We start from the raw sequence: 14,951 nt of genomic DNA on the forward strand, positions 1-14,951 counted from the left end.
CTCTCCGGCCGGCAAAACAAATTATTAATGTTTACATTCATCTTCCGTAGAGCGCAATTCATGGGAAAAAAAATAAACCATTTTAAAATATCACCTCCAGAACGGATCATTAATCAGCTTGGTGTGGAGCTCAGTTTTAGCAACGTACAATCCTACAGATGAAACTGGTGACATTTATCAACCCGGAAAACAGGAACATGGAGAGCGGCAAAAAAAATGTTAAATGTAACTCGTTGAGTGCTCCGGAGTCTCAATCCCCAGGACAGGAGGAACCAGAAGCCAGACTGAAATATAACTCATGTAACAATTATATTCTTACAAGTCGTCCAAGCAAGTGAAGGCACCAGGACAGACTCGGTCAGAGAGCGGGACTAATACCGCGCTACCTTGGAGGATCAAGAACAGTTATTGAGGATGTTGATGGACGCTCCTCTCTGCTTCTGAATTGTTTATGTCTTACACATAACCAAGCTCCAGTTAATGATCGGCGAGTCCTTTAACGTTAGATAAATAATGTATATAGATTGCACATACACCTACTAAATAATAACTGTGACCAGGTTTTAGGTTATTTTCCTTTGAATTTGTCATAGGAGACCTTGAGATAAGTCCATGGCTGGAGCATGGGGGGAGCTGGGACCTTCTGAAAAGGTTCCTGCTGCACGTTCACTGCTTAGAGAATTTGATACAGGACAGAAGACTATACGAACCCCTTATATTTTGCTCCCAGTCTACATTTATATAATAAAGTTAATAGACTGTATGATTGCACATAGGGATGAGGGCAACTCGAGCATGCTGGAGTCCGATTGTTGGCATTTGGTTACCGGGGGCTGAAGAAATTGGATGCAGCTCCAGGAAGTCCTAGAAAACATAGATACAGCCATAGTCCATAGGCTATATCCATGTTTTCCCAGACTTCCTAGGGCTGCACAAATTCTGAACAATCAGACTGGAGCAGGCTTGAGTTGTGCTCATCTCTAATTGTCCACAAAATGATCAATGTAGGGAGAGAAGTCGGCAGTGCATTAAATGTTCAATAGTTTGTTCAGGAAAGATCTTTCAAGTCATAATGTTCTCAGAAAGTTCCCAGAAACATCCTTCAGTATATTGTTATGTCACAGTTTGAACAATTGTAAAAGAACTCCTAACTCTTTAGACATGACGCCTGAAGCCATCAATCTTAGCAGGATTCGGAGACCATCTAATGTGTATGGGGGGGGCTCTACCCCTTAGATGATGTTGGAGGAGACAAGGATTAGGCACATTGAATATCAATTACGAGATCCTTTTGTTCCTGGGGCCAAACGTCTATGTGTATGAAGGGATCGGATGACATGGCTGCCAAACAATGGTTCCCCCGACGGCAACAGTATTACAGGTGTATGGGCGGGTACTTCAGTGTAGACTAAAGTACTTATGGCTGTATTGACGAATTTGCCAATAATTTTAAAAACTATGCAAAAAAAGGAATATAAATATTGCTATAACCTCACTGACCAACAGAATAATGATAGCTTTAGGAAATACTGTAAAAACGCATCCTGTAGTGGCAGAATTGTAAGGGTTCTTTTTTTCCCGTTTTCACTCACAGATATTGTATTTTTTTTCCTCAGTACATTACATGGTAAAATAAATAGTGTCATTAAAAAGTAAGACTCCTCCTGCAAAATGGGTCATCGGAGATATTAGAAGACTTTAAAAAGAAACAAAAGCGGATGCGCCCTTAAGGGGTTAAATTAGGCGTTTATGTAGAAAACTGGAGCGCTCCCTTACCAATATCTAAATCTCCATAGATAACCTAATAAGCAGTATAAAGTCTCATAAAAGCTTTGCCTCTTCTATCTGCTGCTTCTACAATAAGCCTTGGGTTCACCGCAATTGGCGCCAACAAACCACCCAAGGGATGTGGCTCTCAGAAGCGTAGTAAACCCCTCATTTACATGTTAAGTGATAACTACACAGTGGCGGAGATGCAGTTGTTGAGGGTACACAGATGCAAAGTTGTGATTCAATCCAAACTGCCTGCTTGTCGGCTATAGTACAAGAATTCAATTGGCCTCGGTCTACTGTTGTGTGGTCCCAGAAGCCCTTATGGCCAATTAAAAGCTGGCATCTCTCTGCAGACCCCGACTGTAACTGTTTACAGCTGGCTCCGAGGGCTGGGGTGAGCAGTTCACACCAGTCACTCACTCACAAGTACTCAAAGTCCCAGATGTGGGTTTTGTCAACATTGTTTTCTCTAACGCAAACTGGTATCAGGGCCGATTCACGAACAGAGTCAACAAGATGCGGTTAATAAAACATACTGGATGCGTGTAAGTCGAGAGAGTCCTGGATGTTCCCAGTCATACAAATACGGGAAATAATTTACAGCAAAACAGATTAATTTTCTTTTTTATTTTGTCAAAGCCAGTAACTATTTCTAATCCAAAGACCGATAAGAACTATATGGGCACCCCCACCTTTCATTTTTGTCACATCACAATGAGTTAAAAGGAAAAAAAAAAATAATAACAATAGCAAGAAGCGTTATTCCATGATCCCCTAGCTTTAAACTACCTAGTACTTGGTTTTGATACAATAATGCTCAGACAAGCACGCACTGCCGATGTTACCCCCCCAGGCCAGTGATTGGCTGAGCAGGCATTCCAAGCCATTTCCTGTTTGCAGGTACCAGGCAGTGGGAATCCGCAGGCAACGGTAGGAAATCAGTGAAGGGAGTAATGCTTATTTATTTTGCCCACTCTATGGCAATGTTCAAATCTTTTTTAAATGGATGTTTATATATATATATATATATATATATATTTTTTTTTTTTTTTTTTTTTTTTTTTTTTCTTTTGAAATATTGAGATTTATTAAAGTCTATAGTAAAATGGTCCTACTAACGTATACACATTTTGGGAGACTCTTTCATAGTGCGCCTTGGCATAGATGGCCAAACAGTGTAAATTTTTGTGCAAGCAGCTTGGTTTGGACAAATCATTGAACTTTTTAGCCTATCCATGCCCTGCTCACCTAATGGACTGACAGGTAGGGGAGGTGGCAGCAAGGCATGGATTGGGCACAGTCTCTTCTTGCATTAGACTTACCAATATTTATTCCAGCAAACAGAAGGATTCATCTGACATAGAGCTCTGATGCTGATTTAGTTAATGCTGGTGCCCAAATATGCCAGTTTTGATAAATCTCTCCCATTTTGTGGTCATTTCTACAAATAAAAATGGCCATAAAATGTGTTTTGCCTGTTTTTGCATGAAACATTTCTACTTTTTTTATGCTGAAAATACAACAAAAAAAAGTGTGAACTAATTCTAACCCTTTTTTGCCAGAAAACCTCTCCATATTAGGTGAGATGCTTGCTCAATGCTCTACATATTTCTGTGGTTCCTAGGTCCATTCCTAACATGGATATCCTGAAATACTCCAAAAACATAATTTAAGGAGTAATTTTTGGAGATTACACATAGGTAGTGTTGAGCGGAGCTGATGAACTGTTTAAGTTTGACAAAATTCTCCAAACCCAAACGCTCAGCATTAGACTCCTGACGTGCAGAGAAGTTGGGTGCTATCCTAGAGAGCCCTAAAAAAAACATGAATACAGCCATAGGCCATAGGTTGTATTCATGTTTTCCTGGCAGCCCTAGGTTGGCATCCAAATTCTCCAGCTATTGGAAGTCAAATGTCAAACGTTCGAGTTCCGAGAACATTGCTAAACCCAAACAGTTAGGCAACTCCGCCAAACACTACATGTAAGAGAAGATAACATTGGTGACTGTTAAACCAAGATAAATGGTTAAGAGGCTCCACTGGGCACTGAAGTCCCTTTGGCTCTGCTCAGAAATTTTCGATTGTGCAAAATTCATAGACACTTCAATAGCACTGCCATTGATTGAATCGTGATTTCTCTGACTAGAGTAAACATCACTGTGATGATGTGATGATTATAAGTTTTACCAGTGACACCTTTCCATACATATATCTGCCAAATAAAATTGTTTTGACTGGATTTCCCCTTAGAATTGTCCACACAGCGATGACTGATGCGTCATAGAGATGATTCTCGTTGCCCTGTAACCCTGCCCGTGAGTCATCCCCTCCACCACAGCTAGGACGGTCATTCATCTAATCACTTTACAACATTTATAACAAATATGTCATTTATTAGGCAAAAATAGATTTTGGATCAAGAGGTTATACATATGATGACAGATCAGGTCCGTGTGCGCAGAGCGAAGGTCGTAGAACGCTGTTATCACAATGTAAAAGATGCTTAGAATGTCGCTTCATACAGAGGGCACCGGAGGTTCTGACATTGACTTGTAACTTTCTTTACTTTTGAAGGTCAATGTAGGAGACATGGATAGTATGGGGTTAATTGGACGTCATACGCCTCAAAATACGGACCTCAATTCTCCTCATCTCTTTGCACAAAGGTTATAACATTCTTCTTTGGAACTTATATATGGACCCCAGTCCAGATCAAGGTCTCAACCTATAATGTTTTATATATAGTAATGGCCTCATTATATGGGGACGAGAGACCGTATGGGCCCCCTCCGATTCCTGTGCCTGGATATAAGTACACTCCCTATAGTAACACTCTGTAAAGAATAAAGTGGTCAATGTACCATAAAAGTCTGGACTCCATAGACCTCTGAAGATGTCCTGTGTCATCCAAAACAAAGATATTAGCAGCAGATCCTGTAAGGTTTGAAATGTGGCCTCCATGGAGGAGACTTACTTCTCCGGCTCATGCCACAGAGGAGGAGACTTACTTCTCCGGCTCATGCCACAGAGGAGAAGTCACCACCTTGATTATGTTCCTCATTGCTGAACAATGTCTGCAGTGTGGCCCCGGGGCATTATACGCTGCCATGAAGTAAGGGGCTTGGTATGTATAATGGTTAGGTCGGTGGTCGGTGTCACAGTAACCTCCACATGATGCCAGGACACATGGTCTCCAGCAGAACATTGCCCATCACACTGCCCCCGCCATCTTGTCTACTTCCCATAGTGCATCCTGGTGCCATCTCCTCCCCAGGTAAGTGACGCACATGCACCCGGCCATCTATATGATGGAAAACGTGACCCATCAGACCAGGCGTCTTCTTCGATTGCTCCATGCTCCAGTCCTGGTACCATTATAGACACTATCATGGATGGACAGAGGTCCCGTAACTGGTCTACCGGGCCCCATATACAGCAAGCTGCCGTGTCCTGTATGATCTGACACCTTTATAGGCATCAGGAAGTTTTTCTGCAGTTGCATTATAGCGGCTATGGAACAGGCTTTTTTTTTTTTTTTTTATATATTATTACATTTTTTGACGGAACCAAAATAAAGTAATTCCTGAAGGATATGTGAGAGATGTGCGGAGTCTTCTCCCTCTTTGCTCAATTTATCTTTCACTTTCTAGAACTTTCCGTACTGCTTCCAAAGGTTACCCCCTTCTTTTGCAGCTGGAGTAGTGAACTTTATGTGCTCAAACCTTATTGTCCATTTATCTCCTGAAAGACTCATTAGCATTTGCCAATGTTGTACAAAACTATTCTCGCCAGCTCATTGAGTATGAGTGATTGACTGATACTCACATATTAAAATGAAAAATTTCAACAAAACCTCAGCTTTCTCATTTAATAAGACCCGACCATACCACATCTCTCAAAAAACAGACAAAGTCACCGATTAATGACGGTATTATAGGACGGGGGCCTCTCAAGGAAGCCATTGCTGTATTAACGAAGTGACTGATCATCCTGAGGGGTGGGCTCAACATCGTGACATAGGGAAGGGGATTCAGGCTTCAGCGTCCATTGTTAAATGAGTGGTAATAAATATATTAAAGAATGATGGAAAAAAAGAACACAATAAATAAACAAAAAAAGACATAAACAAAAGATAAAGCCATAATGCAAAAAAACCTAAATATTAGTGTATTAAATTGAAATAAATAAAAAATAAAATTACAGAATTGAACAGGTTTTTTTTTTTTTTGCATTGAGCATGTTTATAATTTATAAACTTATGAGTTATGTTCACATATTGTGGGTTTTTTATTTTTTATTTTTTTGGCTGTTTTGCGGCCATCTTCATTTTGAAGCCAAATAACGGATGTTAATTTATAATGACAACAGATACTCAAGACCGTCATTATAACATACCTGCTATTCAGCCTAAGGCTATGTTCACACACAGTATTCTGTTCAGTGTTTTTCAATTAAAACCAGGAGTGGAAGGAAAACACTGAAAGGCTATGTTCCCACACTGTTGTAATTGAGTGAATGGCCGCCATTTAATGACAAATATTAATGTTATTTTAAAACAGTGGCCTTTGGTTTAAAATAATGGCCATTACTCAATTTGACGGGCATCCACTCAATTTCAACAGTGCATGAGCATAGCCTTTTGGTGTTTTCCTTCCACTCCTGGCTTTGGTTAAAAAATACTGACCAAAATACTGTGTGTGAACATAGCCTAAAGATGATTGCTGTTTTAAAAAACAGCCACCAAGTGGCCAAAAAAGACGATATGTGAACATAGCCATACTCAATTATTACACATTATTAGACCGAAAGTGTTTTTTTAATTTATTTTATTTTACTTTGTGTGAGCATAGCATAAAAGTGGATTTTTATAAATGTGCACATTTTTTTTCCATAAAAATGCATTATGTGTAATCCTTTGTCTGTATAGCCACTGGACTGTTCTAAGATCTCTAGCACTTTCAGTTTTCTATCTACGGGCCATGTAATGCCTGTGCAGGCTCAGTGACCAGAGCTCCGATCGGACCGCACGGAGGCAGGCGAGAGACCTCCCCTTGTCACTTACACTTAAACGCCGCGGCTGCAGCGTTTAAGGGGTTAATGTCACGCTGCAGCGCGATCGATGCAGCGTGTCATTAACGGTGAGGTGCCGGCTGCTGATTGCAGCCGGCCCCCACCTGCTATGAAGTGCGCTCCACTCTGGAGCACTCTTCATAGCTCAGGACTTACCTGTACGTCCTAGGTCGTCTAGGGGTTTTTAGATTGGTGGGTATTACTCGGGGTCCTTAAACAAAAAGCAATTTGTTGGGGGTAAGGCTGGGTTCACACTGCATTTTGTAGTCTGTTTTTTCATCTGTTTTGTGCAAAAACAGTGTATTTTAAAAAAAACTGATATGTTTTAAACTTTTTTGATTTTTTTTTAAAAGTAAAATCAACAGAAAAACTGATTAAAACAGACGCACAGAAATGCATGAAACGTATTTAAAAAAAAAATGGACTGCAAAAATCCAGTGTGAACCTAGCCTAATAGTCTTTTGCTAATTTATGGCATTTTTCTGAAAAAAAACAAACAAAACTTTTGAAATTAACTTAAAGAGTCACTGTCGTATTTTTTTTTTTTGCAGAAATCAATAGTCCAGGCGATTTTAAGAAACTTTGTAATTGGGTTTATTAGCCAAATCTGCCATTATCTGCATGTAAAAAGCCTTTTCCCAGGTCCCCCCCTCCTTCCTCTTTTTCATCCACTCTGAAAAATCTGAAAATTGTGACTTGTTGCAGGAGACGTACCCTGTCTGTTCTAGGGAGAGGGGAGGGGGGAGGAGGAAGGAGGGAGTTAGCCGGCAGCAGAAAGCAGATAACAGAGGATTACAGGCACGGAGCTGGGTGACAGCTGTAATCCGAGCTCAGACAGGTCACTGGTGACTGTCACAGAAGAGATAAGGTGAGGGATTTGTAGATTAACTCTTTGTTGTCCTGTTTTGGTCTTTTCTTTAGCTCTCTCCATAGGAGAACAATGAAGACAGGGGGGAGAGCTTCAAACTGCTTTTTCATGATAAAAATGCATTTTTCGGATAATAAACCCAATTACAAAGTTTCTTAAAATCGCCTGGACTATTGATTTCTGCAAAAAAAAATTTCACGACAGTGACACTTTAAAAAAGGGGTAGTTTTAAAAAAAAAAAAAAAAAACATTAACAATTAAATTGCTAGAAATGGTTGAACGAATTGCCAAATAGTAAAAGTTAAAATATAGTATATATATATATATATATAGATGTATTTTTTTTTTTTACTTCTTTTACTGTAATGGTTCCAAAAACTGTCAATAAAGAATTAGTTTAAAAGAGTTTAAAAGGAATGTGTCGCCTAAATTTCCTTTACTGATTAGAGTCAGATACTTAAACTTTTATTTTAATCTGTTTTTATTTTGTTTTGATTTACATTATTTGATTTCACTTTTTTTTTACATTGTTATGGGGGTGGCCATCTTGCCTGGGCTGTTCTTAACAGCATTTAGTGGCATGCTTTACAGCAAGACTCATGGATATAGATGACAATAGACAGATTGTCCCCTTAAGATGAATGTGAGACATTACTGAGTGCGCTCTGTGACCTGTGAAGAGGTCATTCCACAGGAAGCTGCTATTGTCTCCTCTATCTACTGGTGTCACATGATGCTGCAATGCTGTATAGATCACTTTACAGCAGTCTCCTCTTATTACCACCGACATAACAGAAAGTCTCATCTATGTTTTAGCCCCAGTGGTGAGAATGAGAACTGCAAGATATCAGGATTATTTTATATTATAGAGAGAAAAATGGAAAATTAGAAAAAAAAGTCACCAATAATTCTTAAAAAATAAGTTTAATGTAAAAACTTTATTCACACCAAAACTCATTTTCTGATGACAAATTCCCTTTAAACTGAAATAATTCAAAGAAACAGTGAATGTGTAAGAATCAAGAGTTTAAAAAAATGTATATATAAAAATTTGGACGTCATGGAGGAAACAAAAAGTTTCCTCCACAACATCTTACAACTTTTCCATCGATCACAGCAGATTATGGGATTCATCCCGTCTTACTCAGCGGCTTTCGGTAGTCGCACTTGTTTCCCGCCTCTTTTCATCTCGCCATCAAACAATTGACAAGAACTTAGTTGGAAATTGTATGGCGTGACCTTGCATCGTCTGTGGGCCATGTCATTTGAAGGATTATCTAGAGAACAATTTACATCACTAAACAATTTCCTTCATGTCACTCATTCTTGACCTGAATTTCTAACCTCTTAATTGATAAGAGAAAATAAAATGGTGGTATAAAACAGAATTAATAATTAACTCATTTAGCGCTGAAGAGGCCTGCGAGCCATGTAATGTATTCGCTGCTCTGTCAATGCTGCTAAGGGAAGCTGTCAATTTCCCACCAACATTGTGAATACTAATTAAATAATTCTATTTTTCCCAGGGAATTCAATCACAAAAATTCCTGATTAATAATTAAACCGATGCCTTTTTTTAGTCGTTAATGGATTGATTTGCTTTTTTGCCGCATTAACATATTTACGTGATATCCCTGCCAAGAGCAAAACAATATTGTTACAGATGTAGACATCAAGAACTATAGAGCGCAGTCCGGGATTTATGAGGTTTTAGTTTCTATCTGCTGTGTAGGAACCCTGCCCGGCCTGTAGTTAAAGGGGTATTTCAATTACCTCAACTTTTGTTAGGTGATGGGAAATGCAAAAGAAATCAATTCATAAGTACTTTGGCCCCTCTATCTCGCTGTCAGCTATGATGGTGCTTACCTAGGATCCCCATCACCGCTATCTGCTCGGGCACTGACAGGACTGGTGGTCGGGAGCTGGTAAGTACTGTATATTATTACTTCTCCCACTGATATCCCATCTAGAGATGATCGAACAGCGGAAAATCTTAGGTTCTATAGAACTCGAACCTTGTCAAACCTTCCGAATTTGATTCCCGATGCCTTCCCGGTCTGTGGGGAAGGAGGAGACAGCCCGGATACCGCCTGGAATTCCGGGATTCAGCCTAGGTAATAGGCTGTATGCCGGAAATCCAGGCGGTACCCGGTCTGTTTCCTACTTGCCCACGGACTGGGAAGGCATCGGGAATCAAATGCGGAAGGTTTGACAGGGTTTGAGTTCTATAGAACCTAAGATTTTTCACTGTTCGATCATCTCCAATCCCATATGCCTCCCCGGCTTGGATTGTCCCTGGAGGCAGGTGTAATTCCAGAGGGAGACACCACCGTCCTTGCTCCTTCCGCAGAGACCCTCCAGACCAAACCCGGAAGTAAGAGCAAAATGTGGCGGGCCAAGCTGAAAAAGGGAAGATGGGACAAATTTTATATATATTTGTTCTTTTAGGTCATGTTCCTACAATGGGAGAAAATTTTGAAGACGGATGTGCTGGTCTTACATTGGACCCTGCCCCAATTTCCCCGCTGGATTCAATACAAGGCACACGCCTCCTAGTGGGGCTAGCCTGACCTGCACCTGCCATATGGAAGGCAAAGAAATCTACACCTGCTCCTGAGCAGCGTAAATCATGGTAAATCAGGTGTAAAAGGGGGCCACGCCTTTTCCCTGCCTTTCCAAGCCCCCCTACCCACTCAGCCAGGAAAAAGGGGTAAATTTGCGCCCTCCCCCTGGTGTACTTCAAGGGCGCATTGTTGATAAATGTCCCCCAATGTCTTTTTGGGGGCCATTTTAATTTTTTTATTTTTTTTGGGAAGACTTATTTTTTGTGACAAATTGTTGCCATTTTATGCAAATCACAGTCATAATTTGCATGATATTTTGCCAAAATGACAGATATCCAAACAAAAGGCTGCAAAAAACATAGTCCCTGTACAGTGTTGTACGTTTTTTTCACAGTATTTTGTTCCGGGTTTAGCTGTAAGCGGTAAATGTACACATGCACTAGCTAGAGAAACTTCTAGAGTAAGGGAAGAGCTTTCTTAAGGTCAAATACGTGAGAGAATGTGTTAGGTTGGTGCAGCCTTTCCTTGAGAGAGAGGGCCTGCAAAGTTAACCTTAAGCCTACAGTCCCTAAGGGAGAGAATTAAAAAAAAAAAAAAAAAACAGCGGAGGTGTACAGTACATACTGTCATTGTGGGGGGGGGGGATCAAGAGTGACAGACAGAATGCCACTCGCCTTAGGCAGTCATGAGCGACATTTTACAGTAGTACTAGCCTGCTGATGGCCTTCACTAGGCTTGAACAGGTCCTTCCTTCCTTGAAAATTCTCTATCCTAACCTTAAACCAGGGATTGCTTGGGGATACCATGGCTTCTACCAAAAACCCACCAAGGAGAAATAAAAATTTAAATGGCTGATGTACAAGTTCTATTGTATATTTTCCTCCATCACTATCTATGGATCCACTGAGCTCCTCCTGCTCCACAACATGACACCGGCAGATCAGATCGTTCAGCTTGGCAGGTTCCCTTTAAATTTTCCCGGAAAAAGAACTGGTTTGTTTTCCAATAGTCCACACTATGGTCTAATCCTATATTTGCAGAGATAAAATACGATTTGGTGGAGACAAAATGAGCTCTGCAAAGTGTCCTATTTTTCTGCTGTATCTTTATATGATGGATAAATGCCTTGGAATTACATCCGCACTCACTGATCAACCTTGAACACACAATCCCAGCCACATTTTAAGCCGAAGGAACGCTCATCCTTTACAACCGGCATTTGTTTTTTGTGTTTTTTTGTTTTTTTTGTTCTCAAGAATTTCTTGAAAGATAATGGTCCCGGTCAGAAGAAGGAATGTTACTTTCAATGTTTCCTTTGCGGAAAATACTTTTTCAGCAACATCCCGCATGCCTTGAAGGACAGTTAATTACTACGCGGGATTTACAGGGGGTGTTTTTCCTTCTAGAGTCAGTATACAAATGTCAGCGCTGACAACTCGGAAATTTATACCAGACGTTCTTCTTTAGGGAGGGAAATCCGTACGGCATCCATGATACTGTTTTTTTTTTTTCATATATGTATCTATATATGTATGACAAAGTCTTTTATAATGCAGGTTAAAAAAGGCAGGATAGCACAAATCTCCTCCGACTAATCTGATTTGACAATTGCTTGAAGCATCTGTCAAATCTCACTCCGGCCGCATCAAAAAAATTCACAATGAAAAAAATTGGATACAGGTATTAGAGGAAGACGATGAGAAGGATTTGTAGCTGGCGCTGTATGGTGTCTGGCTTCGGTTTTCAGGCAGTAGGAATCCTGGAGGTCGCAGAGGAGGTCGAGAAGGATACGGAGAAGAGTCTTGGAGCTTTGTCCAATGTATAACGTCTTTATGTGAGTAGAGATTAAGACGTGAGAAGCTGTAGGTAGGCAATTGTTTGTTTATATGGCAGCTCGGTGGTCGGCACTATCGGTAGTATAGGTTTGACTCTAACCAGCTTGGAGCATATTTGTTTTTCTTCCAGGTTATCCTTATAAGAATAAGTATAACCTGGAGGAGGAGGAAAATAAGGAAATTTGCCTTATGACAGTATATGAGCAAGATAGGGAGCTTTTTTTAGCCAGGAGAAGATGTGGGCGATTACAATCTTTATGCGATGCTAAATATACTGGCGCCGTATTACTGTAGGCAACCTCAACCTAGGAAGTTCCCAACCACCAAAAAGCATCTTATCCCAATAACTGGTTCCCCGAATGTCCCTCTGCTTATTCCTCACTCTATGGTCACGTGTGAACAAAATGAAAATCTCCATCAAGGACCTTTCGGCTCGGCACCAAAATCTAAATACATGCGGTAATATTCTTTTTTTTGAATCAGATCATTTTTTTATTAAAGTCACAAAAAACTTTGCATTTCTGTTTTGAAAATACAATCAAACAGGACACAAAAACAACAAAGCGCAAGTACAGGAAGAGCAGGAAGTCTGTTAGAACTGTACATATTAGTAATGATTGGCGAGTTAATTTACAAAGTTGTGTATACTGCCTCCCGGCGAACATTGTGCTTGAACAGATAAGTAACATCAAAACACTTTTACACATACTAAATCAAACATCTATTAGAACTACTTGTACATGTCCACAGTACCGCACACAAGAATAGCCCAGTTGAGCCAGCTAGAAAAATAGAGCGTCCCACTACACATATCTAAATATACCCACATAAGTGTCCTGAATATCTCAGTTTTACATAGCGTTAAAAAACATCTGAAGTGGGTTCCTACAGATCCGCAGCAAGAGTTGCGAGGGTAACCCTGGTGTGTCAATCCATTTCCCCCATATTGCCTCAAATTTGCGCATGCATTTCCTCTTAATATACACCCCTCGCTCCAATCTTATCACTGTATTCATTCTGTTCTTAAATTCCTTTAAGGTAGGTGAGTCTGAGTGGGTCCACTTGGAGGCTATAATTTTCCTGGCTTGGAATAAAACACGCTGAATACCTAGGGCAGTGGGATCCTCTAAATGCAGTTCATCGAGAAGACCCATTACACATTGTTTAGGCGTGTGGCCCAGCAGAATGCCAAAGACATCTTTTATTAGACCAAGTATACCCTTCCAATATCCCTCTAACTCCCTACAGCTCCAAAACATGTGCAATATGTGCGTATCCAGTTCTCCACACCTAGGACAATCAGAGTTTGGTCTATAACCTATTTTATGGAGCATATAAGGTGTTCTATATACCCTATGGAGTAGGAACAATTGGGGCATCCGCTGGGCCTCACCCAACGATAGGGTCTGAGTCAAGGAAAGGAATTCGTCCCACTGTGCATCGTCCACCTCCCCCACATCAGCACTCCATTTAGCCCGCACCTGTAGCGGCTGCCGACTGACCCTCGCACTGAGCAGTTCACCATAGGCTGTCGTGATGGTACCTCGTACATTTCCCCCACCACCCACCTCTACCAGCAAAGAGTGCGATCCCAGATTCAGTGGTGTTTTGGAATGTTGGGTCTGGAGGGCATGTCTAATCTGCAGGTATTGGTAGAACACCCTATTCGGGAGGATATAATCATCCTTTAGCTTTTCAAACTCCACTACACGGCCATCTTTCCATACTTGACTAACATAGTGTATCCCCAGCCTAGACCATGGGGAAAAAACCCTCCAACTGAAACACCTCCGGAAGTTTCGGGTTCTTCCATAGTGGGGTATACACAGTGAATCCGTCCAATCCCAACATGGCTTTAACTTTGTCCCACACTCTAACAATCAAAACTAGCGTAGGAAGTGATTTAGATTTATTACCTATGCATCTAGTCTCCACTGCCGTCAGAGGGGGAGAGTGTCCCGTAATCCAAGAAACCAGCCTACCCGATATTCCCAGGTCACTCGTCTCACCCCACCCTTTCATAAGCTGTAGCTGTGCCGATAGAAAATACAGGTACGGATCAGGGACCGCTAGCCCCCCATTAGTTTTGGCCCGTTGAAGTGTCTCCAATCTGATCCTGGCTGAGGCCTTTTTCCATATCAGGCTCCTAAAAATAGTATTTATTCTTTTAAAGTATTTAGCGGGAATCCAAACCGGGGAATTATGAATTATATATAGTATTTGGGGCATAAGTATCATTTTAATTAGATTACTATGCGGTAATATTCTTAACATTGCATTGCATCATACACCTTAGAAAAGCTGCAATCCCCATCACAACCATGCTTTGGCCATACATAGGCACACACAGCATAAACAAACAAAAAAAGTTTGTTTTGTTTGTTTGTTTGTTTTTTAAAACTGTCCATCTAGTTTCACTCTGATATCTAGTTCACTGGATATAATAAGTCAAGAGGATTAGGTAAGAGGTACTGTAAGAAAGGGCATGTCTGTATGTTGCTGTTTATCTATCCCTACTGATTTATAGATAGATCTAGTCTTCCTTCTTACAGTTGACCCCTTCCAACCCATGACCAGTATTAGATGATGCCCTGTTCTCAATGTTCCCAGGGGGCAATGTTCCTAGATTCACTGACATTGAGAAACACATGATGGTGTTTTTCCACGCTATTTTGGTGGATCTCCCTTAGGTCAACCATCATTCTTTTGAACTTTCCCTTATACTGTTGCCCCCTTTCTATAATAGACCATAGAATACCCATATTAAACAATCATAAAGGACAAACCAGGGACTGAGGATACATTGAATAGGTTCAGGTACAATGAAATACAATGTAGCCT

The sequence above is a fragment of the Dendropsophus ebraccatus genome, chromosome 12 (genome assembly GCF_027789765.1).
Source record: "Dendropsophus ebraccatus isolate aDenEbr1 chromosome 12, aDenEbr1.pat, whole genome shotgun sequence".
NCBI lineage: Eukaryota > Metazoa > Chordata > Amphibia > Anura > Hylidae > Dendropsophus > Dendropsophus ebraccatus.